This window comes from Anser anser, assembly GCF_964211835.1.
Source record: "Anser anser genome assembly, chromosome: 1".
Classification (NCBI taxonomy): domain Eukaryota; kingdom Metazoa; phylum Chordata; class Aves; order Anseriformes; family Anatidae; genus Anser; species Anser anser.
The window spans coordinates 201,331,979-201,359,964 of NC_139720.1; the positions used below are offsets into that span (position 1 = coordinate 201,331,979).

General features: G+C 40.5%; 1 long non-coding RNA gene across 3 annotated transcripts in view; it reads left to right on the forward strand.

Moving 5' to 3' along the window:
* The window catches only part of LOC310889188, a 48,518-nt gene that overhangs the window by 14,862 nt on the left and 5,670 nt on the right, over positions 1-27,986 (forward strand). The window contains exons 5-13 of one of the 3 annotated variants that reach the window (XR_014576429.1): positions 226-342; positions 435-665; positions 3,269-4,224; positions 7,285-7,416; positions 9,729-9,828; positions 12,003-12,212; positions 16,068-20,982; positions 21,275-21,376; positions 22,068-27,295. This is a non-coding gene — a long non-coding RNA (uncharacterized lncRNA). Of the gene's footprint in view, positions 1-225; positions 666-3,268; positions 4,225-7,284; positions 7,417-9,728; positions 9,829-12,002; positions 12,213-16,067; positions 21,377-22,067; positions 27,296-27,986 lie in introns of all 3 variants that reach the window. The other 2 variants (XR_014576431.1, XR_014576430.1) reach the window with 2 other exon arrangements.

The following is a 27,986-nucleotide window of genomic DNA, read 5'->3' on the forward strand; positions in this document are numbered from 1 at the left end:
CTTAGACCCCTCTTCTTTCCAGGCCCATATTCTATGGCATACAGTCCACGGTCATATCTTTGTGTTCAATGGCTGCCACATTTTATTGCATTTTGAAGCTTTTGGTAATAGTTTATTATCCCCTATTTCTGGTGAAGAAATTCTGTGTACAAAAAGACTGATATATATAACTGCTAGAGGATTTTAGAAGTAATTTAAAATTATCCTTTATCACTTTTATTGGAGCTTGTTCAAGCCACTGTGAGTAGAAGAATTCAACATCAGTGAGACCGAAGGAAATCAAAACCAGGAGCTGGGTTCTGCAGACCTGTGAGAAAAGACTGCTCTGAGGAGAAGAGTCTTGTATCCTGATCCTTGCTGCTTGTCTTAATACGTTTTAACAAATTTCACTTAAATACAAAAATACTTCCCAAAACCTTATCACTGGATTACAGAGCTTGGAATATAAATATTCTTTAAATATAAAGAAGTGACAGTCCAGTGGTACAGTGCAATCTAAACAGGTGGAATAGACAAAGATGTGAAAGAAAATGACAATTAATTAGTATGACAGCTACATGGAGCCTGTTGATTTTAGCTCCTGTTTTATCCACCTTTGAATGAGCTTTTCTAAAAAGGATCTCTGGATTTCTTCATTTTACTTGGGGAATGTGGCAAAATTATAGGTAAATGTGTTTGAACGTGTGGGGAATATTTCTTCTTTATAAGTCATTAGTCTGTCTAGTCTATATTGCCACCCAGCTGTGATCAGAGAAACTAAGAGAGTACAGAGGGCTTGAATGTTCAGCTGGTGCTTCTGTTCAAAAAAAAAAAAAAAAGAAAAAAAAAAGAGAGGTTACAGGATATTCTTTATTTGTAGTAGGACAGAGTATGAACAGACTGCTATACAAAGGATGGCAAAACAGGACATTGGTAGCATCAGCAGTCACAGTCAACTTGTGAAGAAAGAATTCCCTCAAAGGCTGTGAGGATCCTTATCTTCTGTGACATTGTGCACAAACATGACAACTGTCTTTTGCTGCTTACGATAGCTCCTCTTCCCTTTCCTTGGAAATATCCAGGCTCAAGTCCATAACTTTAGTTTGCATTTATATTTTAGTTTCCCTAAATCCTGAAAGCATCAAAATATTCAACTGTTTTGTTCACAGTGGTTTATAGTGGACCACACTTTATATCAGTACATCTGATTCTGTGTTCAGCACTGAAATAGGACTGAAAAGGAAAAAATGAGCATATATATATATATGTATATGAGGAAATGAATACTAATTGCTATACAAGTAAGAACATTGTAACATTTGCATCCAATTCCCAGCTTTATGAACATACAGGCATAGTGAGTATAAAGAAAAAAGCATTACCCATTTTTGATGAGTAGGTAAAGTAAGGAATACAAATCAAAGAAAATTATGAGTCCACATTTTGCTTAATGTTTTTGCTGTTCTTTTTTTTTTTTTTTTTTTTCAATTTTGTAAAAACTACAAGGAATAAATTTTCTGTAGATTTTGCCACTGCTGCAGAGCAGAAATTGTTCTGCCACATAGGTATATAAGATGTAGGACCTAAATAAACGTAGCCAAACTACAGAAATGCATTTTCTACCTTGGTAACTGTGTTGTTTTGTCATGTGTTGAACTATCTTCTATTATAAAAAACTTGAAAAATAATGATGTCCTTGTGACACCAAATTCTAAGAATGCAAACTCCAGTGTTAGCAGCTTAGTTTTGCACAGCTTCTCCCAGATCAGCTGCTCTTTTCAATCAAGTGCTTTTTCTATTTGTTCTTTCAGGCTCTCTTCAAAGTTTATCCCCATGTTAAGTTTGTTATATGGCAAGCTGATTTTCTTTTCCAAATTAACCGTGTATTGACTCTGAGATTAGTAGCTCTTGTGTTTGTGAGATGCCAGGATCTCCAGCACAGGAAAATGAGTCACGCTGTTTCGGAATGTGTCCAATGCAATATAAAGAGTAATTCATCAAGGAGCTGCGAAGTTTGAAAATGGATGCAAATGGTAACCATGTAATGAGTTTTTCCAGAGGAGCCTTGGCTCTTTTTATCTACGTTTGTTACAATTTCACCTGAAGTATCACTTAAATCTTGCAGGGAATATGTGCAGGTAGATTTCTAGACCACACAATCTTGAGTCTTCCTCAAGTTTAATTTCTTAAAAGCAGAATCGAAGTTTTATAATTAATAACTTATTAAAACTAATCATTCTAATTCTGGTGACCTGATTTTCAATGTGAACATTAGAACATTGTGTCTTCAGCAGTCTGAACATGTCTCTTTCAAAGACTACTCTGAAAGTACAGTGAAGGTTAGAAAAATGGACAAAATAAAATGGTTGCAGATGTGTGAACGCAGAAGTACACCATCTAGGAACCATGCTGAGTGTTTCATAGCGCTTTCTGGACACGTAACACCAATAAAATTCTTTCACTCTTACTTCTGTGAGCGCTGCACAGCAAGATGCATTCCTTTCCTTTGCTGCTGCTGATAAATGAGTTGAATTATTAGGACTGAAGACATCAGAAACAGAAAGGACTTGGCATGATTATCAAATCAATCTACAGCAAGTTTTAGAACAAATAACAATGCGGTCTTTCAAATATTCCAAAGTAAACAGCTTGTATTAGAGGGACCAATGAGACAATAAAAGATGAATCCACACTGTGCCATTTGAGGTTTCTTTTCAGAATATTAGTTTTCAGGATGTTACCGCGCTTCAGTCATTATGACCATGCTCACAACTCAGAGGTGAATTGTGAATGCACCAGAGGGCATATGATATTGGACACAGGAAGAAGAGTGAATTCCTGAAAACAGTAGAACGAGTGAAATTCTGTTTCAACATGGACATTTAGGGATTCAGGGGTCTGTTCATGCTCTTGACAAGATCACAGTATCCAAATACCAAGCTGAGTACGAAGAACTGGAAATGCATGGCTATCCGGTAATTAAAATCACAATGTAAGGTAAAAGGAGTCTACAAATAGGTTGAAAGCTTTGCTATAAGCCCTCCTGTCTGCAGCAGAGAAAGGATTCACCCTCTCCCTTTACTCCAGGATGGACTGCCTTTTCCAGGCTTGCCTTTTCATATCATGTTTGTAATTACATACACAGAGTAGCTCACCTGTTGTCAGGATTAATTTTATTGTCTGTCTTCCCCTGTATAATAAATTTGGCATAAATTGTTTCCTATGATTAGTTTGCACTTCCTCTTATTTACTTGTCTTATCTATTGTTTCCCCCCCTTTTTTTTTCTAGATAATAGCTTCCATTATTTGTCACGCATTAGCGGAGTGCCTACCAGGATGAAGCTGAGGCAGTAGTGTTCCTGCAGTACAACTAATGAGTGCTAACAGTGGTGGCAGTAACAGAAGGGCCAGTTTGTTTAATAAATTTGGAAGAGAACTGGTATAGTTGATTTACAGTGGAGTGAATGCTGCCTGACATTTCTCAAAGAGACGTTAATCATATTGCTTGCTAGAAAAAGTGAGCAAAAGGTGAGAAAAAGAACGACAGACTACTTAAGGCCTTTGGGGCAGGAAGAAAAAATAGCTCTGACTGTGAAAAGGTACAGGATACCAGAGTGCACAGAGATGTTAAATGGCTATTAGATATTAGAGGCTGCCACAACAATGAACTGTTCTGAGCACCTCAATATCAAAAAAGAAGTCACAAAGAATTCAGAAATGAAATAATAAACACCAGTATGTGCTTAAAGATACATTTTTTTTAAAAAGTATCACAGAGTTAGCTCACTGCTCTTGATTTCCTACATTTTCTTTTGCAAAGGAGTATATGGATCTAGTTTAATTGTCACAGTTTTCAACTGAAAAGTTATCAATGAAGCAAATTTAAGACACTTAAGATATATTTGCTTAATTATCTTATGTGGATCTCCAAGAAGCTGTCCAGATATGTCCAGGTGAGTACACATTGAAAGCCATTGATCTCATGTAACTGTCTATAACTATTTTGCACATTAATTCATGTCAACAGAGGCAAAGCAGAGGTGGACAAAGCCTCCTGTATGTTTACAGCTAGGTGGACAAAAGGCACTCAGCTGCCACTGAGGAACCAGGGTCTGTTCCTGTCTGCTGTGGATCTGTTCCATCTGCAATTATATGATAGGCTGACGACACAGGATGAAGCATGATGGTTCAGGGTCAGCTAAGGAAGGCAACAGGACATGGCTGGCTGAATCTAAAGGAGCTCAGGTATAGCTTAGAATATGTATCTTAAATTGTCAGTAGAAATGTTAATAATTATGTTACTTATATTGAAATGTTGTCCAAGAATTGTTATACTTTCATTGTTAGGGCAATTTGGAACTGGAGTTGTCAAAGCATTCAGAAACAGAATCACTCCTGAGTGACAAGAAATTTTAAACATACTGAATGACAAATGCGAGTGTTAGGCTTTTAATCTTTAATTTTTATGCTGCAATAGATATAGATAATGTCTAGCAACAGTAATTCAGGAACCTAATATAGTTTGAAAACTGTTCAAGAGACAAAAAGATGTTGAAGTCAGCTAAATGGAAACTTAGTAAAGATTGATTCACTAGGATTCACCAAAATGAAATTGTGGCTGATACACTTTCATTTATATAAACCTATTTGAAAACAACCCTGAAAACTGTTTTGAGAAAACTATTTTCTATTCTGTCATGCATAACACTTTGTATGTCTAGACTGGCGGTGTAACATCCCAGGTAGTAACTGAGTACATTAATAAGAGCATTCAGTGCGGTGTTTTATCTTCTGCATGGAATCGAATGAGAGCCAAAGAAGTCAAACTTGCAAATCACTGTCTCTGAAAAGACTCTTTGCCATAATGAGTTTTCTACCTAACCTGTAGATAATCCGTTTCTGTTTCTCTAAGCATATGCAGGTGGACAGCAAATAAATCATTTTAAAATCCTTTCTATTCCTTAATGTTAACTAAAAAAAGCAGGTGCTTCATTTAATGAAGCAATTGCATTATTGAAAGACAGTATTAGCACAATGAGGTTTCTATATAGTTACCTCTTTAAACGGAGATCCATCCTATTATGGTACTGCACAAGTAATATAATTTCCACATGCAGTTTAGAAAGTAAAATACCTTTCAGGTGACCTTTTACTGTTTCCATTTAGTCTGGGTCTCCCTAGTGAGGCATTCTACTTTCAGCTTCAGTGAACTGTACGGTCTGGAAGCTCAATCTGATAAGACACATATGAAACACCAAATTTGTATTTATAATTGTGACAAAGGGCAAATGGCAACAGAAATAGAAATGCCACACTTGATGGACTACATTCTCATTTCCATCATTTATTGCAAGGCAGTGGAATTGTTTCAGCATAGTTCTGACATAAATGAACAACCACAAAATCATAGAATGGTTGGGGTTGGAAGAGACCCTTAAAAATCACCTAGTTACAACCTCCCTGTCATCTCTCAGTAGATCAGGTTGCCCAAAGCCCCATCCAACCTGGCCATGAGCACTTCCAGGGATGGGGCATCCACAGCTTCTCTGGACAACCTGTTCTGATGCCTTAACACCCTGATAGTAAATAATTTTTTCTTTATATCCAGTTGCAATCTATCTTCTTTCAGTTTAAAACCATTGTCCTATGTTCTGTTACTGCAGGCCATATCTTTCTCCATCTTTCTTATAAACCCTCTTTCTATATTGAAGGGCCCCAATAAGGTCTCCCCGGAGCCTTCTCTTCTCCAGGCTGAACAATCCCAACTCCCTCAGCCTGTCTTCACAGGAGAGGTGCTCCAGCACTCTGATCATCCTTGGGGACCTACTCTGGGTTTGTTCAAACAGGTCCATGTCCTTCTTGTGCTGGGGACCCCAGAGCTCAATGCAGTACTCCAGGTGGGGCCTCATAAGAGCAAGGTAGAGAGGGACAATCATCTCCCTTGATCTGCTGGCCATGCCTTCTTTGGATGCAGCTCAGGATACAGTTGGCTGTCTGGGATGGAAACTCACATTGCCAGCTCATGTTGAGTTTTTCACCCACCGGAACCCCCAAGCCCTTCCCCTCAGGTCTGCTCTCAATCCATTCATCCACCAGGCTGTATTGATGTCTGAGATTGCCCTGACCCAGGTGCAGCACCTTGCACTTGGCCTTGTGGCCATGAGGTTCACGTAGGCCTACCTCTCAAGCCTGTCCAAGTCCCATTGGATGGCATCCTTTCCACCTCTCATGTCAATTACACTACTGAGCTTGGTGTCATTTGCAAACTTGCTGGGGTGTTCTCCTGCTATCAATGTAATCAATCCTGCTATCAATGTAATTAATGAAGGTATTAAATAGTATGTAGTAATAGTCCCGGTATGGACCCTTGAGGAACATCACTCATTACTGGTTTCCATTTGCACACTGAGCCACTGAAGCTCTTTTGAAGTGGCCATCCAGCCAATCTGTTATCCATCTAGAGGTCCATCCATCAAATGCATCTCTCTCCAATTTAGAGGCAAGGATGATGTGGGGGACCATCTCAAAGGTGTTACAGAAGTCCAGGTAGGTGACATCTGTTGTTCTTCCATTGTCCACTGGTGCAGTCACTCCTTTGTAGAAGGCCACCAGATCAATCAGGCATGATTTGCCCTTGGTGAAGCCATGTTGTGTATCTCTAATCACGTCCCTGTCTTCCATATGCTTTGACTTGACTTTCGGGAAGATCTGATCCAGATCCACTCTGGATCAAAAAGACCAAAAGATCTGGAACAAAAGACCAGTTTCCACTCATCCATGGGAATCTACATTTGCAATTTTAGGAAACGGCAATATTTTGTTAACAATTTGACAATGATTTTATGTTTTAAATATCATCTAGGCTCTAAGGCACAACCTTAGAACATCATTAATTCTCATAATATATAGACTATGAAAACTCCAATCTAGGGACTGTTGTCCTTTGTTACAGAGCACTTTTCCACAGAGATAAGAAATTAACTTCATAAATGTTTGTTTTCAATATGCAGAGTGAGAAAACACATTTGAAATCAGCGGAATTAGATGTCTACAGGCCTTTTTGAAAATCCTATTAAGTGTCCTAATTGCAATTTTGCAAATCTAAAAAGCTTGAAAATCTTGTAGTACAGCATCAAAGAAATATAAAAACTGCAGTGAACTGTTTGTGCAAGGTGTCTATCTCACACAGTTTGCTGAAAAAGCAAATTCTACATCCATGAAAAAAAAATGTTTTGAGAACTGGGACATAAAGTTAATACCCAAGATATTTTCATGGAGCCAAAATTCCTCAATACTTAATTGTAGGCACACTCCAGGGATCCCATTTCACAATATACAGCTTGGCGACCTACGAAAGAGTCTGAGAGGTTTGGAGTTGGAGATCCAGCAGACTTCTTGTTTGGGACAGGACAGAGCTGCTAAGAATCTGATGGAGAGGTAAATACTCAAGTGTGTATGCTTTAATTAGGCAGCTAGCAATTTTTTGAAGAAAGTGAGTTTAGCTGTCATGTTTAATCCTCTGTAGTCACAGAGATCAAGAGCAGAAGCCTCCGAAGTTTGGATCTCTTGGTGGGCTGCTGTGGAAGCAGGCAAGCTGGCACGTAATCAGGCAATTATGAAAGTGATGTGAATGAAAGACTCCACAACAACAATTTGTTACAGAAAATTTCTGACCAGATTAGGTGTCATTTGTGGAGTCTTGGTATGAATGAATAGCACATTCAATGACAGTCTGCCCTTTGGATGCCTGTACTGACATATAAAATTATTAGGCACTAGAAATTCAATTGCTCCAATTTGGTCATGAAAGAGAAGAAGGACTATGCAGAAATGCACTTTTGGTCCAGCTCATTTTGCTGTCCAAGGTGTTATAGTTATGTGCAAATGAAGGAAACCATGTTCTGCTGGCCTCCAAGCATATAGTGTGGTATTTCTGAAAGCTGAAATGGAATAATAGGAGAAAACAGATGACTCTCCCAAGCAAACGTTTTCAAGGTGTTTGGTAATATTACAGGCTGTTTGAATTATTTTCACAGTGTTCAAACAGTTTGTAAGTGAAATTATTTCCTGTTCTATTTAAACACTGTGAAATGACCAGATATCAATAAGAGTTTCTTGGTAACATACGACAGTACAGTTAGCAGCTAGGGCAAGGAACGTCTGAAAAAAAAAATGTGGAAAACAGACAGATTATTCATTTCGTCTGAGCAAGCCTGCTAATTTCTAACCTTATTGTTGAGAAAAGTGTTGGGATTGATCTCCTTGTACATGATTAAATTTGGGCATATAATGTAAAAAGTTCTTCCACACTTCCTTAAGATGCAGTTATCTCTGACATCTGTTTTTAAAACAGGAGGAATTGCTTTTCATTGTCCATAGGGCCACAAAAGACATACATGTGTATGACATTGATAAGGTTAGGTGAAATTCATCCTGTCTTTAATAAAGAGCACTGTTAAAACAAGATTGCAGTCATTTTTTATTCATCAAGTTATGAATATATTTCTTTACTTGTTCTTACAGAAGTAGTAGGTCTGTTTTCTCTAAGCTATATTATTTGGCTTGTGTTGCAAGGTTTTGGTAGCAGGGGGCTGCAGGGGTGGCCTCTGTGAGCAGAGCCCAGCAGCTGCCCCATGTCAGATCAGAGCCAGTTCCAGACAGCTACAAAAGGGACCTGCTGCTGGCCAGAGCTGAGCCATGAGCGACGCTGGGTGGGCCTCTGGGAGAGCAGATTGAAGGAAGGGGAAATCTGCTGTGCTACAGCAGCTGGGAGAGAGGGGTGAGAGCTGAGAGAGAAGCAGCCCTGCAGCCCCCAAGGTGAGTGCAGCAGGAGGGCAGGAGGTGCTCCAGGCACGCAGCACAAGTTCCCCTGCGGCCCGTGGAGAGGCCCCTGGTGGAGCAGGCTGTCCCCCTGCAGCCCACGGGTCCCACACGGAGCAGATCTCCACGCTGCAGCCCGTGGAGGAGCCCCCGGTGGAGCAGGTGGATGTGGCCTGGAGGAGGCTGCGGCCCATGGAGAGCCCCCGCAGGAGCAGGCCCCGGGCCGGAGCTGCAGCCCGTGGAGAGGAGCCCACGCAGGAGCAGGGGGCCTGGGGGGAGCTGCCGCCCGTGGGGGACCCGTGCTGGAGCAGTTTGCTCCTGGGGGATGGACCCCGTGGTACGGAGCCGTGTGGGAGCAGTTCTTGAAGAGCTGCGGCCTGTGGGCAGCCCCCCAGGCTCAGTTCGGGAAGGACGGCATCCCGTGGGAGGGACCCCACGGGGAGCAGGGGCAGAGTGTCTGTAGAAGAGTGTGGACGGTGGGAAGGTGTTTTTAGTTAGTTTTCATTTTCTCACTGCTCTAGTTTATTTGTAATAGGTTATAAATTACAATAATCTCCCTGCGCTGTCTATTTTGCCCATGACAATAATTATTGAGTGATCTCCCCGTCCTTTCCTCAGGTCTTGAGCCTTTTTTCATTGCTTTTTCTCCCCCTGTACTTTTCGGGGGGAGAGTGAGAGAGTGGCATGGTGGAGCTGAGCTGCCCATCAATGTGAAACCACCACAGCTATATGTGTATATATATATATACACACACACACACACACACACACAATATAGTATATATATATACACACTGTATATATACAATATATATATATACAATCAAATATTTTAAAATCACCTTTAAATTAAGTTGAAAACAAGAAAGATTTAGAAGACTTATTTTCTTTTGTACTCTAAACCCATGTACTGACCTTCATTTCTCCAGTGCAGACAAGTATTTTGGATGATGCTCATGTAACGTATAACCAGTGAAATGAGTAGATGTTAAGCTATGCTCCAGTTATCAAAGAAGCGTACAGATGTTGGTGAGTAACCGGTTTCTAGATGAGATTCTCAGATGAACTGTCCATCAGAGAGCATTGACATTGTCAGGGAATAATGTGTGAAGTCTATGACGCTGCCACTTCCACCTGTCCCCCAAACTGTTGGTGTCATGTGTGGCTATCCATGTGCTGTTTGGTAATGAGCTGAAGTTAAGAACCATAAATCATTCTGTTGCTGCAGCAATGACAGGTGCAGGATAACAGATGCTGTCGCCAATATATTAGGAGAATGCCATGATTTATTTGCATTAAGGCAGTCTGGGGTTAGCAATATGTGTGAAACTAGATAACCATATGGTGCACGGCTGCTAGAGGGGAATACTTGCCTGTAATAAAGTACCGTATTAAAATGCAGGCTCCAATATTTAGCCTTAGCAAGTGTCTCTTGACACCTGTGTCAGCTCCTTGAAATGCTTGAAGACTACATGATGTGAGTTGAAGTGCAGAAGTCACTAATCTTGTGACAGCGAGCTTGGCAATTGGGTGCAAGTGTCCAATATAGTGAAGTGCTTAAACATGCAAATTTTCCCACTGGCCACACACTAAACTGTGCATGTACTTAACAACCTAACTGAATAAGGATCTACAGAAAGATGTTTTCTGATGAAACATGGTTGTTGTACTTCTCAGTCATTAGCGAAGATGCTGCTGCTGAGCATATGGGCAAAGGCAGAACAGCTCTGTGATTAAGAATATAGAAATAAAAATTACCAGAAGTGAGGTGCACACAAAAACATCAGAGAGATTGACAAGTTCAGATCAGGGAGAGTGCGTCATCTCCATTAAAGATTTCTCAAAGACCTGAAGTTATTGGTCTAATAGCAGTGCTTCCAACACATATCTCAAGTCAGGGAAATCATGAAAATTCAGTGATGGTATTTAAGGATGGTTAAAAGTGTTATTTATGTAACTACAGGCCCATTATTATGGTCTCAGAAGTATGAGAAATTTAAGGACCTATTGTCAGGGAACAGGGAAGGCTGGCAGTTCCTGAAGGAGCTGGAAAGGATGAGTGGAGGCTCAGGCAGGGCTGATCAGGGCAATTAAGGCCTATTAGTGCCCTCAGGACACTGACGTCTTAATGGAAAAAGAAACCTGAGAGAATGAAAAAATGGAGAATGAGATAAATTGCAGCTCGGGTTTACAGAATGTAAATCGCTTTTAAATAACCTGACTGTTCTTTGCTAGCTGATTTTCTAGATAAAAGAAATGCCGTAGATTTCATCTGTCTGGTCTTCCATGCCATGTGGGAAATTGCAGAGGATGGAAATTACCAGAGGAAATTTCAGGTGAATAAGGGGTTAGTTAGAGAATAAACAGCAGTAAGTACTTCTGAAAGGGAATGCGCTGTCTGGAGGAAAGTAGCCCAGTGACTGATTTTTTAAAATATTTTCACTTTAAAAAGTGGAAATTAAATGTGGAAATGGGGTGACAAAACCTACCTATGACATTGTGTTATGAGAAGTGATCGATATAAAGGAGTCAGAAGATATAAAACAAGAAACAAATGGATGATCTTTAGATTCAAAGTATTAGAAGTGGGGGAAAAAATCAACAGCCTAAAATGCCAAATCATGTATTTAAAGAATAATGAAAAGATTTTCTGCTGTTACCCAAGATTATGTCACTTGAAAACAACTTAGAAGAAGGGGTTTAGCAGACTACTTTTTCACAGAAAGACTATGAGTAACCAAAGAAATGCAACTATAAAAATCTAATCTGAGGATGTAAGGCCTTAATTGCATTAATTGCCCTGATCAGCCTTGGTAGATAAAGATGTAATATCTTTAGTAGATAAAGTAGCAGATAAAGATGCCATTGTACATGTGTAGTGTTCTAACTATTGGATGAACTGCTCTTCAAGGAGTCTCTGTGTCTCTCAACTATAGTGGGAACTTAGAGGTCTGAATTAGATTCCTACTTTCTGTGTGGATATAACAGGTGAGATAAATCACACTCATAGTAATTAGCTGGGAACCAGAAATGCTCCATTCACGTCAAATGTATAAAAGAACAGGAGCAGAACCTGACTGGATACCACTCCACATATCTTCCAGCAGATTCCCTCCTCTGCTTTCACTAAGTTCCTAGATTTCATGAAATAAAATAAACTGACATCACAGTGATCTAATTTTAGGACCTATTTATTCATATAGGTTGTCAAAAGGATGGATTTAACAAAAAAAAAGACTGTATCCACATGACATACTCTTTGCATCTGTACCTGACAGACAGCAGTGGGAAGCTGATATCAGCGCTCTTTACCATTGATAAAGAACCTGAGGCCCAGAGGAGGAGTATCTTGCCCAAAACCACAGGACAGGGAGACGTGCAGACAGAAAAGACCCCAGCAGTCCTGAATCAAGGTATAGTGCCTTGTTTACAACTGCATGCTGCCTCCCACTGTAGCCTTGGTAAAGTACAGTAGAGTCTTGAGATGATATTAAAAATATTGCAGTTTTATAAGCATACTTAATAAAGAAAGACTTTTGCCACATGTTTCATCACCCAAAGATGCTATAAGGAATTATTCTAAAACCTTGTGCTTAAGGGATTTTGGGTAATAAAACAGTTTGCAGAGAAGAAGGGTAGCACTCCTGAGACAGTAATGATCCCCTAGGTATCCTCCAGGCTGCTAGATGAAAGCGAGAGAGGCAGAGAAGCCATTTTTTTTGAAAGTAGAAATATCTGTCTTAGAGATAAAGATACAACGTTTTGTGGATGAAATGCAAAAAGAAGAGACAACAAGAATCAAGATCTTTTAGGCTTGGTAGCCATAAATTCAGAGGAAATTATTACAAACTTTAAATACAGAAGCCCCCTAGGCACCCTATGCACCAGTAATAAATCACCAAAGTGAATGATTACCTCACTGTTCTATCCAACACCATCCATGTGGATGTTTTATGAAAAGTATGTCTGGACATGACTGATGATATAAAGAACTGAGGGACATCAGCTCGTGTGGGAACAGACATTTCAGGCAAGACAAAAAACCTACAAAGGGTGAAGAGGGAAAGAATGCCAGAAAAGGTGGTTCACGCAGAGTTGGCAATGGCTTCTCAAAAGAAATCCGATGCAACAGCCATGACTGTGGTCCGGAACAGGGAGTGCAAAGCCAGGAGGATGGCAGCGCTTTGGATACAGGGGTATGAAGCTCTGCCCCAGCAGGTAAGAAGGTGACTGGCCACCCGGAAAAGCGGCTGGCAGACTGCAGCATTGCAAGGGACAGACTGTGGAGTTGCAATCAGAAAGCCCTTGCTGTTGCACAAGCTGTGGCACTCCTGTGAGTGGGGCTACAGCAGAGCAGTGAACCCCTTCTTGCCCTGACCCCCCAGGGATGTGACTGCTTGCTGCGGTTAGGGAGAGACCTGGGCTGCTTTCCCTGACAGCGATGCCTGAGCACCAAGAGAGGACTTTTCAGCCACCTCCTCTCTCTGCCCATCTCCCCTCCCATCTGCCTTGGCTTTTGGAAAACCATTTCTTCTCCTACAGCCTCCCTAAGGGGCACTGACATTTTGCTTCCTACCTCCGAGGAGAGCTTTTTATGTTAGTACGTGCTCAAAACTTCATGGTTAAGGAATAGTTTCATTAGAAGATGCTCTTGCCTTGTTGTGTCTTGTGATGCGAGTAAAAAGAGGGCTCACCTTCTGCAGCCGTTGCTGACAGAGCTGTGGGAGCTACAGACCTGCATTCAGGATTTATGTGAAATCTCTGGTTTGGAGGGTATGATTTGGTAAAAATAAACAAAAAAGCCTGGGCCTATTTGTGTCATCACATTTATCAGGTGCCGGTAGCAGCATAGCTGCGATTCTGCACACGTATCCCAAGTTCCCAGCTTCCAAACAGGTCATCCAGAGGGTAGAAGCAACTCACAAAGTCTCTGGCATATGATTACAAAGTCTTTTAAGATGTGCAAGTGAGAAAATAGTGAAGAACATTGTCCTTTTAATATGACAGGAAACATAAAGAAGCTCATGGTATGAATGACAAGCAGTTGGCTTCACACAGGTGTTGTTCTGGTATTCATAGATTCACAGACTTTAAGGCCAGAAAGGAGTCTTAAGTCATTTTTATTGACTCATTGCCTGTTGGAGGTTAATACGTTTCACCCAGAGAAGTGAGCAATTTCTTCTTCCAGGCTACAATGAATGCCATTGAAATACCTTTGCTCGCTATAGTTCAGGTGCTGCTAAAGCTATTTTTCTTGCAGCAAGTTTCTCAGAGATCCTTCTGTTTATAATTCCTACGGGAAACTAAAAGCACTAGTGAAATATGTTTGACCTTCTGATCCTTTGGCCACCTGGTTTTTTTTCAAATCTCACAAATGTTCAATCTTCTCTTGTTAGGGCAATTTTTTAAAAAATTATAAATGTTTCTCACTGCACTAACACAGTGTTCATTAAATTTCCGTTGTTTTTTTTAATTAGGCCACAGAATTGCGTTACTGGCTCTGATTTCACATGCCATGGGAGTCTACACAATGTTTGAATCTCAGTGGCGTCCCATTAGCCATCACCATTTTGGCTTGCCTTAATTGTGCTCACCTTCAGGGACCGAATATAAAGTGATCATCAAATATTCTTCTGTCTCCAGTCAAGCTGACTAATGAGGGGCTCCTTGGCTGTCCATTTATTTTACAGTTAGTGCTGACCCCAAATGGCTCTTTCATTGCTGCATAGCTAGGCACAAAGTGCCTGCTTTTGGAAAGAGTCCAGTTTCCCTGAAATAATGATGGGCAGCAGAGATTTATCACTTACTACCTTTTTTTTTTCTCAGTAATCTTTTTCTTTCAATGGCTCTGTTAATGACTATCACCCTCTTATATGCCTTTTTTTTTTTTTTTGCGTGTGTGTGAACTTGGATATTTTTTTCCGTCTCGCAGCATTCTTACAATCATCTCATTAATAAGACTACTTATGGTTAATGTAAGGACAATTTTCAGGACGCAATATACTTTGTCTCCTAGGAGAACACAAATTCCTATACACACCTTTGTTACACAAGACTTTTGATGTTGGTGTATAGGAGCGTGTACAGCAGGAACGCGTGATTCAAGTCACAGCAGTATGGTTTGGATGGCTGCAAAACTGCATGGGTAAAAAGCTGGTTGTATGGCTGGCTTGAAGGGTGATGTCTGTCAAGTTCAGCATCTTTACCAGCATTTGGAGGAGGTGACGGAGTGTCCCCTCTTGACAGATTTACAGACGCCACCAAACTGGGGTAAATGGCAAAGGCAAACATTTTTTTTTAAGGAGAATTAAAGTGCAGAAGGACATCACTGAGATGCTTTTGAAACTCTGAAATACTCTGAATGAGAGAGACTCTGGCAAAGAGTTACAGTAACAGAGGGAGGGGTGTGTGTGTGTGTGTGTGTGCACATGCATGCATGTGTTTGTGTGCCTGTTTGTATACATATGCATACATAGGAGAAAAATTGAGATGGAATCATCAACTCTACCCTTTTACTAGTGAGAAAGCTGGTGCACAAAACTACAGTGAAGCAAACAGTAATTTCAGCGCCCAATATGCTTACTTGTGTAAAAAATCTCTGAAGTATTTGGTAGCACCTTAAAAAATAAAAGCGTCGTACCCAACCATGACCTTTGTGCTTTCACTGATTAGAATATAGCTGTCTTACAGGCACCACTGACCTCTGCTAATGGCTACTTTCTCTATGCTTCACTTGACAAGTTTTTTACATTGCCAGCCACTCAGGACTGTAAGGACCTCGGTGACTTTGCAGTCAGTCCTTGCTTTGGCTGTTCTGACCGGTTTTATGGCACCAGCCTTACCTACCCTGCTCTGCTGCTTGCAGATGAAGGTGCGTGTACTGACCATCACAGGTCCTGCTGCTGATCACCGTGGTCCTCAGTGCCAACTCCTCTATGCTATTAAGAAGACTGTTTCCTTACTTTTAAACATGTTTTTTTGCATGTGGTTGGAAATCTGTAGTGCTTTCTCTCACATCTTACCACATGCGAAGACCTACTGCATATTTTAGATCAATTAAGGAGTGAACGCTCTGTTGTTTAGTGATCTGAGTTCTCTTTAATGTGTGTTACACAGCCGGAAGTAAATGAATGTTATTAAAATTGCTAGACTAGCACTAAAAAAATGAAAAGAAAGAGCGCGATCATAAGTCAGACCTTGTCCACCTGCACTGCTACGTAGTTTTTAATTATCACATGTATTATCAAATACTTTTTCTTTCTCTGCAGGACTTCTACATCAGCAATACAGTATCACAAAATCACAGAATGGCTGAGGTTGAAAGGGACCTCTGGAGGTCATCTGGCCAAGCAAGGACACCCAGAGCAGGCTGCCCAGCACCACGTCCAGGTGTTTTTTGAAGATCTCCAAGGCGATCTTCCACAGCCTCCCTGAACAACCTGTGCCCGTGCTCTGTCACCCGCAGAGCACTGAAGTGCTGCCTGATGGTCAGAGGGAAACTCCTGTGTACCAGTTTGTGCCCATTGCTTCTTGTTCCATTGCTGCGCACCACTGAACAGAGCCTGGCTCTGCCCTCTTTGTACCCTCCCTCCAGGTATTTATACACATCAGTGAGATCCCTCTGAGCCTCCTCTCCTCCAGGCAGAACCATCCCAGCTCTCTCAGCCTTCCCTCACAGGAGAGGTGATCCAGTCCCTTCATCTTCTTGGTGGCCCCGCATTGGACTCTTTCCAGTAAGTCCATGTCTCTCTCGTACTGGGTGGCCCAGAACTGACGATAGTACTCCAGGTGCAGCCTCACCTTGCTTTTCCCTCTGTCAGTGAGTGATCCCCGTTCCGTATTACTGTAAAACATGAAAAACCTGCTCTAAAAACAAAACCATTAGTTTCCTTTTGAGATTTTCCGTGTTGCTTTTTATACTGTTTCATGTCATTCAGTCATTTCCAAATGTCCAGGTGTTTTTTTAGTCACAAAATTCTTAGGAAGGTGGAGTGCTGTTTGCATGTTCCTGAATGAGAACTGAGGACCAGAGAGGAGAGAAGGGGCCTGGTGAAACGAGGGACCCAGGTAGGACTTTCTGAACACCTCCTGCAAGCCATATCGGCACAGCCCTCCACCTCTGAACAAACCACCAGGACTGGCTCAAGTGTTGTTCCTCCAACACCCAACTTATTTTAGACCTTTTCTTCAGCATGAAAACAAATCCCAGCCTTACTGGGGGAAGCCCAGCCCAGGTGGTTGGCGTGGCAGGAGAATGATTGCCTAGAGGCAGGGACGGACTGCAGCTGGACAGGATAATAGTGGACTGCTTTGTCTTGAGCTCACCCTTCCTTTTGGCTGCCCCTTCCCTGGCACTTCCCTACTAACAGTGGCCACCTCTCTTCTTTCCCCACAACTCTCCCTCTCTCACTATTTGTTTAACAGTAGCATTTTCCTAAGGAATACATGCTTATGGATGTATATCATTCTCTTCCATTTTTCTCCATTCTGACTTTGTTTTCTCATTTTCTCTCCCTCCATGCAGTAGCATGCACTGAGTTGAAGAATGATGCCCAGGTCCTTCGGCATCATGTTTTCTGTCTCACTGGGCACATTTGCAAGTGGTTTGTAGCTATAAATGAGGCCACAAATTTCAGTGAGCTTAGCAGCTCTCTCTATGACACCTCGTGCCCTGATTAATATTGTAATAACATAGTCCTTAAGCCACAAGTCATTGCATAATCTTTCTTTTGTAGCCTTACCCTGCTTTTGTCATGTGGTTCATGTAATCTCTTGGGAATTCTGTCACTGCTTTTACCATCATGGTCAAGAAACCTCCCAAATAAGTACCCTACCATTCCACTCACAAGATCAGCAGCTGTTTGGAAATATGTAGAATATTTGGAAAATATTTGCAGTTTTTAATGAAGCTGAGAATCAGAAGAAGGTACTGACTATACCATTTTACCTCTACAACCTTCTAACAAGTGGTCCATGAACCAAGGCTTGAGAACCTCTTTCACTTTTACACTTGTTACGAAGTTATCAGCTTTTTATTTGGAAAGACTCTTAATATGCTCCTGAAAGTGGCACAAATAATTATTCTTTTGAGTAATAATTAATGAAGAATTTCTCATAAGTGTTACAAAAACAGAGATTCCCTTGCTTAGCCTGACTCTTCTTGCAGTGCTCCATGCATTGGCTCTTCAAATCCACCAACACAGCAATACCCACATGGTGCTTATATATAACAGAGCAGATTTTCAAGTACTTTTCCAAGGCTGCGTGAGACCAACAGCTGTCACTGTGACGTTTAAGAACCCATCTAAAGGACTGAGGCTTCAGAAAAAGTTTAATCAGTTTAATTGCTCCTCTCATCTTAAAAGAGAAGGCAGAATAATGCTGCCAGAGCATTCTGTAATGGAGGCACTGAAATTGAGATTGAGTGGGGAAAGCTGCATTTGAGGAGCAGCTTCACCCCCATGCTGTGCTAAGTGTTTGCAGAATGAAGGGAAATATAAACTGTTGGGTTTGATGGGCTTGAAGCAATTGAGCTAATGTCTAAACAAAGTTATGTTGTTTTCTCCCCTCTCCACGTCTGTTCTTTTGCTTTAAGATCTTATCGTGTTGCCTTTTCCTTATTTATTGATGCCGTGTTTTCAACAAATCTGAATCCCTACACAAGACAAAAGGAAATAAAATAGACTACTATGGTACAGTAAACAGCTTGATAGGACAAGCTATCATAAGCTTACCTCTAGGGAAATAAAATAGGTAATATCTGGCCTGTTAAAGCCTCTCAGAAGGGCAGCTGCTTGCTTTTCAGTAGGAACTCGAAAGAGCATTTCAGACATCAAATGTGACGTTTTTAGTAGAGCTTGTACCGTTGAAGCTGTGCTCAACAGGCAGAGCAGCCAGGCTTGGTTCTTTCATTAATTTTGTTTATTTGCACTACTTGCTGAGCAGATGAGTTGGTCAGATCAAAGGTCCATGGCACTCAGTATCCTTCCTCATAACATTTCCAGAAGTACATCCACAGGGAGTGGAGAAAGCACATGATGATTATTTGCCAAAATATTCTTCTGGTCGTCAACAGTTTGCAGCTTGGGGACTTCCTGAGCCAGCAGTGATATCTAAGCTTTAAGTCATCCTCTAAGGCTTCTTTTCCATAAATGTATCCATCACACCCATGTAAGCCTTCAAAAATATTCTAGAAAGGAATTTTGCAGTAAAACTTTTTTTTTTTTTTTTTAACCTGCCACCTGCTACCTGCATTTGATATTTATTGGCTTTAATATTGGGAGAATCAGAGGATAACTGAACCCAGTTCACCACCTCCATTTTACTACTCATTTTGCACAGACCTGTATCAATCACCTTTTTTTTTCCAGGATGAAGAGGAACATGAAGCAGATCCAGTAGATAGATACAGGCCATTTTCTTCTCTGAGGATTAGTAACTTCGCCAAAATAGAAAATCTCAGTTAAGCAAATGGTGAGGTCACATCAAATCTGATAAACAGTTGAGACTGGGAGAAACAAAAAAAAAAAAAAGAAAGAAAGAAAAAAAAGAGGATAAATTGAGGAAATGCCAAAACATTTCATTTTAACATCTTCAGAATTAAGTATTATTAAGTATTGTGTATTGCTGAAATGCTCTGTTTTGACATTATCTATCTGAAACCTACAAAGTTTTGGATTTTTTAAATGGCATTTAAAAAGACCTTTATTTTTCTAAACAAGAGCTCATGAAAAGTGGATAACAAGACCAAAAAAAAGACTGGAATTATAATAAAAAAGAATCAAATGAAACACTTCATTTAGGACTGAATAAAAGATTCCCACTTAGACCAAAGCTTTTCTTCCCATTTTATGTAGTAAAACCATTTGGACAGAAATGCTGTTATATTTTGTTTCAGACTAAATTATAGTTATGATTTTTCCATATGGCTCTGGAACAGAGAAGTTTGCCATATGCCCATCTCTATTTACAGGGCTCTCGGCGGCTTTCCTTTTTCCCCAATAACTCTGGTCCTCATTTTCAACTATCATTTTTTATATCTGATAATTTATGTGTGTGCAATGGAAGGTAAGTACATTCTGATTTGATATTACTAATGAAGAAAGACGTGGCAAGACTGAAGAATTTGGCTTCTATAACCTTACAAACCAAAGGTTAGCAAGAAATGTGATTACTGTGTATAAGTACATCAGGACAGATGTGCGAGAGAAGGGAGCAATATTCACTGAGTGAAGATGATTTTAACTGGAAGACAAGCTTGACAAAAGAAAAAAAAACACATAATGTGAAATAATTTAGGTAGGAAAGTTTCTAACTATCTGAGAAGCAAATTTATGGAAACTAAGGGGAACAGAGAGAAGTATATTTAGGATGGAAGCTGACCAGTTTATGAAAGATTTATGATTTATGATATAGCAGCCCAAAAAGCTGTTATATAATATATAGCAGAATTATATTTATGTAATTATACATATAACTATATATATAATATATAAAAGCAGAATTTTGGAACTCTTTTGTGCCTTGTACCCATTTCACGGAGGTGTAAGGGTTCAATTCTCTCAGTGCTAAACATTTGCTACAAAGCGAGCCTCAGATGGGTCTAATGATCATAGCAGTACTGCCATGCAGCATGTCAGTAATGGTATGTGTGAGTATTTTGCTGAAATGTATCTTTATCTTGGACTGAATCCCAGATGAGTTGAATCCTGGGCAAGCATGAACCAGAAAAGCTGTTCTGGTCTACTTGCACACATTGGCTGATGTCTAGAGAAGATCTTCATGCAATTTTCAGTCCTTAAAACCATGTTTTCTTCTTCAGTAGTGGCAATATGTAATAAATAATAGCATCAAAAGTCTAAAACCCAGAATTATTATTATTATTTTTATTATTATCATTATATTTGCTAATTCACAGATGTGGGGTGAATGTAACTCTGTTGTAGCACACAGAAACCAGCCAGGCAGGTCTCCACGTGCTGCTAATGGTACAAACGAGCAGAGAAGTTGCTCTCTGCACTAACAAGGTGATGTAGCAGAAATCCATGTGCCCAGAGGGAGTCGAAGCAGAGGGAAACACTCCGTACTGCTGGTTCGAGCGCCCACGAACACATTGCTGCAAAGCGGCTCAGCTTCAAGGGAAGGCATCGCTGGAATGGGCCTATACTTGTGTTGTTTGCTCAGGTTGGTGAGAAATGCAGGCTGAATTCCTGCCAGACTGAGACCTGTGGGCTTGTCCAGCCACCCCTGGGCTGTTGGTGACCCTGGTCGTGGTCCCCAGCCCTGCTCTGGTGTGCGGGCTGGGTGCTGCGGGACATCTCCGCGTCGGGCAGGGCATCACCCTGCAGCTGCTCCTGGACTGATGCAGGATGGCCATCTCAATCTGTAGGTGGGTTTAGGTGTGTCCGTACGTACGCGCAAGGAACGACCTTGCCGACTTGAACTTCTCTATGATGATGACACCCTTTGCCCTTAGGTGCAGCGTTTCTGGCGAGCTGGATTCACCATCAGCCACAATGGACATCTGCTGACTGCGGGGGCTCCGTTCTTAGGACCGCTGTCCCACAGCTGAGGCTGGGTAAGGGTGGTGAGATCTGAGCCCTCGCGTTTGTGCTGATTTCCACTGGATGGCAGCAGAGCCCGCAGCACGGGGTCCGCTCCGGTGGGCATCCCACAGCTCTCCTCTATTACACACACTCGGAATTATCTTAACTTTGATGAGACTACGGTTTTATGTTCATTATTGATGACGGAATGGAAGCAAGTTAGTGCTTGCAGCGATGAAATGGGTTTTAAGAAAAATACTCGATATCGCGTGAATGTATTTCAGGCTCAAGCACCAGAACCCTGCCTGTTTTCCAAACTGGGGGGCACAAATGTAGTGCCTTTTACAAGCGGTGAAATCTCCACCACTGACACTGTACATGAAACCAGATTTATTCGAACTCAAGCCCATGTTCTTGAAAAAACAAAATGGCTTGGGGAAATATTTCAGATTTCAGGTGAGTTTTGCCTGTTTTCAGTACAGATGACTTGCTTTGAATTCCTATGTGCTACTGTAAATAGAAAGTGGCCAAACGTTTATCACGTCTGAGACTGAACCAGTTTTCAGTGATGGCTTTACAGTTGTTTTCAGGCAAATATCCCCAGAAGAAATCGAAAGAGAAGAGTTTCAGAGAATAAACAGAGAAACACAGAAGGAATATTTTCTGCAAGATAATCACTGCTCTGTATGCAAGCCGGTGCTTTAATTAGGTCTATGTTTGCAGGTGTTTCCTAAGAGACAAGTCAGCTTTTGGAAGAAAACTTTATCTGTTGTAAATCAGGGCAGGTCCACCAGCTGCTGTGACTTTTGCAGCCCCATCTCCCGCTCAGCGCCCGCAGGTCACCCAGCAGCCGTGGCTTGGCCAGAATTGACCTGGCAGACCGTGAGAGCGGCAGTGGAAGCTGCCCTTCTGCCTTTGTTCCAAGGTTTTGTTAAGAGAAATAGTGTGTTTTCAAGTCTTGTCAGACACCCATCTGAAAATGGGACTTCAGCATTAGTGTCATCTTCTTGGAAATGTCTGCCCTTGCTAATTAGGTGCTCTCCATTTTCTTGCCAGGCTAAAGAACGGTTTTTAAAAAGACGGACCTATTCATCATTGTAAATATATCTATTTTGTAAACTGAAAGAAAAAGCCAAAATATCAGCTGCACTGGTCTCTGCTTGACACACTCTAATGGAAAGCAGGACGGAAACATCCTGGTGGACAAAATCAGCACTTCCCAGAAAGCCCACTGACTGCTTTCCCTTGCAAGCCAATTTTTGAAAATGTTTGCTCTTTGTGAAGTTAGATTCAATATGACTCTTTATTATCTTGCATTTCTTCAAAACCACACAAACCATAGGAAATAAAGCCCAAATAAAAAGAACTTTCTTACAGAAATCAAGGAGGTAAATAGGTGGGCATATAACTCTTTGTCCAGTTATACCTCTGTTTGTAACAGGTCTTTGGTGTTTCACCTGTTGTAGGGGCCACAGAGGGAATTAACAGGAATAGCAGTGACATTCAGGACTGTGAGCTATTTGCTTTTGGTGTCTTTATTTGTATTTTTTAAATTATTTTTATTTTTTATTTTTTTTTTATGTTCATTTGTGGTTTATTAACTTCAGCACTCTAAAGGTACCTGCTGTGCTAGTCACCGGTAACTCTGAATTGCTTATTCACTCTGTTGAGACAGGGTTATGAATAGTGTTGTCTGTGTGAGAAAACCTGTCTGTGGTCTCTTGGACACACTGTTTTTTGACCTAAAAGTATTCTAGGACTGCAGCGCACAATGAATTTTTAAAATTCCATGAATCATGATTTATTTTAGTCTTTGGGGAATCTGGAAAATATGTTACAAGCCTTTGGTGTGACTATCACAGCCAAGAGTGTCTGAGTTTTAAACTTGCCTAGGGCTTCAGATTCTCTTAATTGAGGGCTTATTAAAGGGTTAATACATTATTAATTGTTACAAATATATTACAGCTGTAAATCAAGCACAGGCACATCAAAAATGTTTATATCCTGTAGTCATGGACAAGCTGTTCACCTTCTGGGGTCACAAAATCCCCTCCATTTTGGCTGAAATAACCATTTATTGGGAAATTTATTACACACGTAGTAACTTTTACAGCCACGCTTTGCAGGCAACTTTGATCCAGGTTTAGCTTTTAAAGCCTGAACTTTCTTGGTAGCAGCTGCTGTGAAACTTTGCATGAGGAAGTATTAGTACAAGAAGTATTAACAAAATTAATGTGAGACTGCAGAAGGCTGTGCTCGTTGGGCAGCTGTGCTGGCTGTAGAGTAATGGGTTTTTCTAACAAACTATCCCCTGGAGCAGTGAGAGGCGATCACCTTTGAAGGAAAGCTGGTGGCACGTTCCAAAGGGTTATACCAGGAAAAGGCATGTTTTTCTCCTCTGCTCCACTGCCTGGCTTGATCTGTTGTATATAAATGGTTTTTTAATGCTGCTGGCTCTATTGAAGTATTCCTCTCACATGAATATCTCTTGCTAATTGGTGAATACCATCGTATTGTTATAAGTTTAATTATGCGTTAAGGCATTTAAGAGTTTTTCCTGGGTATCATCTGATTGTTATTTAAATCAAAAGAATGATATATTAAAGCTTTCCTTTGTTATTTAGTACAGGGTGCTTTAAACGTAATTATTTCTCCTTATATATTATTGCAGTCATTAATTTAATTAGACCCTTCTGTATCTTCATTCAGGCATTTATGTGATCTTTGATATTATTTATAGGGTAGCAGCAGTCTGTAGCATGGCTAGATTTTAGTTACTGTTACAAAGATTTGAAATTCTGGCATGAATTGGAAATGCAGAGGCATTCAGGTTAGACGCTGCTCTTCCAATGACTAAAGAAAATCTCATATATATATATTTTAAATAAATACAATAAATCCCCAACTTTTTCCACATTAAACACTCAGGTCTCTTGAACCTTGATTTTTTTTATGGTTTTCATATTTGTGAATATATATGTATATATATGTGTATATATATATATATTGTTCCTAAATTCAGCAGAGGAATTTAAATTCAGCTCAGGAACTGGGAAAGGCTGCCCTGGATCTCTGGGTCCAGGTTCTCATAGCACAGGAAGCCATCAGGCATCATCCTTTTTGTAACTGGCAAACCTGAAGAATAGTTTTCCTTTCCTTCCATTATTAATCCTATCTGTGGTTGTTACAGCCTCCGACATTCTTTCAATCAGAAGACTAAAACTTATTCACAACTAGTTACAGCTACACATTCTTCACCTTAAATATTTCTCCTGCTCTGCAGTTTAACTTCTAAGCCAGCCCTGTCTTATCTCGTCGTGTTAATTAAGCAAGCCGAGGGCAAAACAAGTTCTCCGTCCCTCTGAGTGAAATGAACAGAAATAAGGAGTCTTGAGGTGCTCTTTGGAGGGTAAGCAGAGCGGCTTTTACCACTCTTCACAGCCACTCCACAAAGCAAGATGTGCCCTGATGCTTACTGCACCACCTACCATTTGTATAGCTCAGCACAACAATTCTTATCCACCCCTAGTATTTTGTGGGGCTTCACCACTTAATGAGGAAGGGCTTAAAGGAAGTGGTCTTGGGGAGCTGGAAGAAGAAGATGGTGTATGAAAATGTGGCAATCTCGAACTAGCAGTCAGACAATTCAGCTTTATTGCTACAGCAACTCAAGAATAAAAGGGGAAGAGACTCTCTACCTCCTCAGTTGCTCGATAAGACCTGTAAATGGGTGATAAATAGAGCAATTCAAACACCACTGCCTAACGCAGACTGAAATCCAGACTGTATATCCCTGCTGTCTCAGGGAACAAGCAATGAAATGGGACAAGGCAAGCTGAGAGTAGCTCTGAGTAATGGCAATAGTTCTTATCCAGGGCTCTGTCAGGCTGTTTTCTCATACATGGGCAGAATCTGGGCTTCACTGTCTCACAAAATTACATACTTCATGGCTTTCAAAACATTACATATGACATTCAGCTTTTCAGAGTCATTCAGCAAGGCAAGCCCTGTATTTTTTAAGTCTTTCTTCACCAAGTAAGCAATTTTCTTGTCAGATGGGAGTCTTCTTCATACACACACACTTAGAAATCTCCTGCTGGGGAGTTATTTTCTGGAAAGAATTCTTCTTCTGTTTTCAGGAATAGCCTAAGTAGCCTAAACGCTTACTTTATGACTTACTGTTTTGTGGGAAGTATTCCAGCTTATAGGGCTGAAAAGGTTTTGAGGTGGCTTTACAATGAATGACTGAGATATGAGAAACACCTAAGTTACAGGTAGGAAGTTTTTGAAACTAAATTTCTTTTATTTGACTGCTATAGTGGTTTTATGCCCAAAGCCAGTATTTAATAATTTCTTGGTAGGTTGAATATCGAAGCTACAATTAAACACAATATAGACTATTTTCTGCTGATGGAAAGTCCTTTCAGAGTGACATATCTTTATATTATTCTAGCCAGAGAAACAGAAATACTGCAAAGAATCTCAGTATCAGCCTCATTTCTTATGGAAATTCTCAGCTGGATTCCTTCAGCTCAGGGTGCTCTCTCTCTCCTCAGGCACACTTCTATTGATCTTTTAAATGAAGCAGACAAACACTTATTTGTTCAACTTTTAAAAACAGACCATGTTAGAAGTTATAATAGTTTAGATACTATTTTCTTTCTTCCCTTCCCCTCTTTTGGCAATAGAATGAAACTTTACAAGTTCTCAGTTTTCTTTTTTGCACTTTTTAACTTCAAAGAAAATAGATGAAAAAAAAAACCAACACAACGACACAGCTTGGCAAAGGGAAACAAATCTCTTCCAAGTACAGAGATTATAAAGTTACATAAAGGAAAAAAGAGAAAAAAGAGAAAGAAAAACATTAAGAAATCCTGGGCAGCTTTATTTCACTGGATCTTTTGGCCAGAAAAACAAAAATCTTGTCTTTCCCCACCTTCCCATGAGTTAAAAATGCTGGAAAAGAGAGTAAGGGGAAAAAAAAAAGAAAATGCAGATAAATTTAAAAAATACTTGTTCAGAAACTAAATATCATAAATGAATATTACCACGAATAGCTAGATCTCACTTATGTCATTGGAAGTCAGAAGGTGCTTAACTGAAGTCCTTTACACTGTCACAAACTTTTTGTAGCACAGTTAAACTTGAGATCAGAGATCTTTCAGAGATGCGTGTCCAGTCTTCATTGTCTGGATTTTCTGTTAGGACCTAGGCTTTGTCTGCTAGATGTAAAAGATGAAAGTCTCAGTGTGTATCTCAGTCTTTTTTTCTACCTGTTGCAACTTCCCTATTTTTGTTTCGTGCAGGAGTGATACGTAAGGGGTCTTCCAATCAACACACAACAAACAGGACTCAGAAGGAATCTCTGTCCTACTTTTAGTGAGAAAACAGGAATCCAGGGCTTCCAATGGTCTCAGACTTTCAAAACTGTGATATCCTTCTGACCTTCAGCTGCACTCATGAAGAGCAGGAGAGCCAGAGGATAAGATCCTTTACTACTAGGTTAAAAAAGCTACACATGTCAAGAGATGCCCTGAGAAAACTATTCTCAGGCAATTCTAATTACCTACATTTTTAGATCATTATTAGCTTTTAAATCTTAATTGGTGCCTGATGTGTCCATCATGTTGCCTGTAATATCATCATGATGACAATTTAAAAGTAACATAATGGGGCATAAAAGCCTAAAATTAGAGAATACTTAATGGTACTTACTGTATTGATCTAAAAATAAGAAATCACAAGGAAGAAATAGTACTAGATGGGCTAGTTCATAAAAGACCTGTACTATCCACCATGGATATGTCTAGCAAATTGCTGTACTTCTACAAATGGATGAAAGCAGCAGCTGGTGTACATTAGGAGAGGTCCGGTTACTTCAGGGGAATGAATGGAGCTTTCCAATGGCACAGAATCTGACCCTGGAAACTTCACCAAAAACAAAATGAGAGGTGATTGCTACTTAGCTTTATGCATAAATGATACATTAAATCAGTAAAAGTAAAGGGTGCTACTCTAAATGTTTTATTTATGTTATGTAGTGCTACTTTTGATCTTAGAGCCCTCTCTCCAAATATAACCAAAACAATCTTCTTTGCTCTTGAGAGCTTTACCATCTGAACAAGGAATATGTTTGAAAATAAAAGCAGTTGAACAGTGCAGAACTCCAAAACCGAAGCTGCAACCTTAACTTGGCAGTTTTATCATGCTTTATGATTCAATTGTTGTAGATCTTGCTCCTGCGGGTTTTTTTCCAAGTGCTAACTAGAGAGTACACATCAAAGATGTCCTCAGGCTGTGAATAAAGCTGAAGTCTTGAAACCTAAATCTCGATGCCATCCAGACTGAGTGGTGATGTCACATCTACATGATTAGATGAGTGTGGGCCTTGACCTTGGGCCAAGTCCACACAGCTTGAGGCAAGCTCTCCATCTGCATCCACACTGCCGTGCACTTGGGCACAGTCTCCTCTGGATGCCATTTGGTGCCCCTCCAGCCCTGCCAAGAGGTTGATTTTCCGCGTATACAGACGCCTTTTTTTGGTGTCTGTAATGTCGTAAGAGCTGTTTCTGAGCCCACTGGTGTGTGGTTTTTACTCTTGGGAAGGCAGCTGGGAGGTGTGTGGTCTTTCTGCAGTAGTGC